This window comes from Sciurus vulgaris (genome assembly GCF_902686455.1).
Source record: "Sciurus vulgaris genome assembly, chromosome: 4".
Classification (NCBI taxonomy): Eukaryota; Metazoa; Chordata; class Mammalia; order Rodentia; family Sciuridae; genus Sciurus; species Sciurus vulgaris.
This window is the reverse complement of record NC_136464.1, coordinates 78,028,089-78,031,128: the sequence shown is the minus strand read 5'-3', so window position 1 is coordinate 78,031,128 and position 3,040 is coordinate 78,028,089. Positions and strand designations below refer to the sequence as shown.

Below are 3,040 nucleotides of genomic sequence, written 5' to 3'. Positions count from 1 at the left end.
GATAATACACATGCTAAGTGAAATAAGCCAATTCCAAAGAAGCAAAGCCAAATGTTCTCTCTGATACGTGGATGCACACATAAAAATGTGGGGAGAGGGAAGAATAGATTCATTCTTTCTTAATTTACTGTATTAGACAAAGGGGAATGAAAGGAAGGGAAGAGGAGCATGGTAGGCTGCTGGCAGACAGGGCCACAGGGAAGCAGACCTGCTACCAAGCCAGCAGAGACTCGCCAACCTTCAGTGAAGGGAGTAGGGCCAGGGCACACTCTTGGCACCATGTCCCAGACACCTGCATCTGACAAGCTCAAAGTGGAATTGCATGCCTACTTTGATGGAGCCATCAAGCCTGAAACCATCTCATACTATGACAGGAAGCAAGGGATCCCCTCCCAGCTGACATGGCAGAGGAGCTACAGAACAGCATTGGCACAGATAAGCCAGAGTCTCTGTCTGACTTCTTGGCCAAATTTGAGTACTACATGCCTGCTAACACAGGCTCCAGAGAGGCCATCAAAAGAATCACCAATGAGTTTGTCGAGATGAAGGCCAAATAGGGCATGGAGATGCACTATTGTCCACACCAGCTAGCCAACTCCAAAGTGGAACCAATCCCCTGGAACCAGGCTGAAAGGGACCTCACCTCAATGAGGTTGTGGACATAGAGAACCAGGGGGTGAAGGAGAGGGAGCAAGCCTTCAGAGTCAAAGTGCAGTTAATCCTGTGCTGCATGCGCCATCAGTGGTGGAGCTGTATAAGAAGTATCAGCAGCATACTGTGGTGGCCATCAACCTGGATGGTGATGAGACCATCAAAGGAAGCAGCCTCTTCCCACAGTGCATGGAGGTCTACAGGGAGGTGGTGAGGAGTGGCATCCACCACAGGCCATGCTGGTGAGGTGGGCTCTGCAGAGATGGTACAAGAGACCCTGGACACACTCAAGACCAAGAGGCTGGGATATGACTATCATACTCTGGCAGACAAGGCCCTTTACATGAACTGTGGCACTCTGAGGTCTGCCCTTAGTCTATGTACCTCACAGGTGCCTGGAAGCCAGAAACAGAGCACGCAGTCATTTGGTTCAAGAAGGGCTAGGCTGACTACTCACTCAACATGGTCATCTTCAAGTCCACCCTGGACACTGACTACCAGATGACCAAACAGAACGTGGGCTTTGCCAAGGAGGAGCTTAAGCGACTGAACATCAATGCAAAAAAGTCCAGCTTCCTCCAAGAAAATGAGAAGAAGGAGCTCCTTGACCAGCTCTACAGAGCCTACAATATGCTGCCAGATGCTTCTGGGCAGGACCCCTGGAGATGGCATGGCTGGCTCTCTAAGCCCTTGCCCTGTGAATGGAGTCTTCACAACTCTGGGATCAAGTGACACTCTTACCTGTATTCCTCCCAAGAAGGCTAAAATTTTAAGAGCTACTGATGCTCTTGAGCCTGTGTAAATACAGACCTTAGCATGGCCACATCTCTCTAATCATGTGCCCTGGCCAGGGACCAGGGCCCTTGCCAATGGCACAGATAATTCTGAAACCCTCCCCCTAAGGCAGTAATTGCTGAAAAATCTGGTGCTCAATAAAGCAGCTGGTGGCTGGTTAAAAAAGAAAAAAAAAAAAAAAAAAAAAAAAAAAGAAAGGAAGGAAGGGAGGAGGAATGAGAACAGGAAAGACAGTAATGAATCAGACATAACTTTCCTATGTACATGTAGGAACACATAACCAGTGAAACACCAAAACATGTACAAGTGCAAAAATGAGATACTAATTAGAATAAGTTATACTCCATGTGTATAGTATGTCAAAATATACTCTACCATTATCTATATCTAAAAAGAACAAATAAAAGTAAGTTGTTTTTAAAAAAGAATAGCTCAGCGGACATCTTTAGAATCTCAGGTAGGATAAAGCAGAGTTCATGTCATTCTTTGATGTCAGTCACCAAATATTAATTCAGAAATCTGTGATTCTTATATATATATATATATAAATCAGATAATTTTCCTTTTTAGTTATAGAATTACTATTAAATGTCTTAATACAAAGAAAAAAAATCCCAATATGTTCTCTCAAAATAACATATTCTTTGAGCCAGATACAAATTGAACTTACCATTTTTTTAAAATCATCTTCTGTTTCATTAAGTTTTCCTTGTTTAAGTAATAAGTAACCTCTCTATAATCTTGCCTGGGAGGGGGGAGGATGGCTTTCCTGAGTACTACTCATTTCTAAATTTTATTTAAACACAAAGAACGAAACTCAGTAGACAATGATGTAATAATACTTTTCCAATGCTCATTTGACTTGGCACTGAAAATAATTCCTGGAATCAATGAATGTATAAAACTTTCATGAAAGTATACTTCCTTAAAAATACATTTTTCTGGTTAGCTACAGTGGTGCATACCTGTAATCCCAGCAGCTCAAGAGGCTGAGGCAGGAGGATCAAGGGTTCAAAGCCAGCCTCACCAAAAGCAAGGCACTAAGCAACTCAGTGAGATCCTGTCTCTAAACAAAATACAAAATAGGGCTGGGGATGTGGCTCAGTCTTCAAGTGCCCCCAAGTTCAATCCCCAGTACAAAAAACAAAACAAAAAAAGTACACTTTTCTCATTGGGTTCAATAACACAAACCTGTAATCTCAGCTACATGGGAGGTTGAGATAGAAAAGACCACAAGTTCAAGGCTAGTCTGCACAACCTAGTGAGACCCTGTCTCAAAATAAAGAGGGCAGGAGATGTAACTCTGGTAGAGTGCCCCTGGGTTCAATTCCCAATACCACAAAAAAATTATACATTTTCATCTATGCAAGAAAATTGAATACATGTCCACACAAAAACTTGTACGTGAATGTTCATAGATATAAACTCAAATTTCCATCAGTTAATAAATAAACTTGATACATCCAAGCAATAAATTATTTATTACTCAGCCATAAAAAGGAATGCAGTGTTGATACATACTACAACATGAAAAAAACTTTGAAAACATGCTCAGTGAAAGAAGTCAGACACAAAAGGTCATTTTTATAAAATA

At 42.0% G+C, this 3,040-nt stretch overlaps 1 pseudogene across 1 annotated transcript; it reads left to right on the top strand.

Annotated features, from left to right (window-relative positions):
• Window positions 1–279: 279 nt before the first annotated feature.
• LOC306659022 (adenosine deaminase-like) lies at window positions 280–1,570 on the top strand (annotated as a pseudogene). Its single transcript has one exon. The product of its transcript is annotated as an adenosine deaminase-like (transcript).
• Window positions 1,571–3,040: the final 1,470 nt, after the last annotated feature.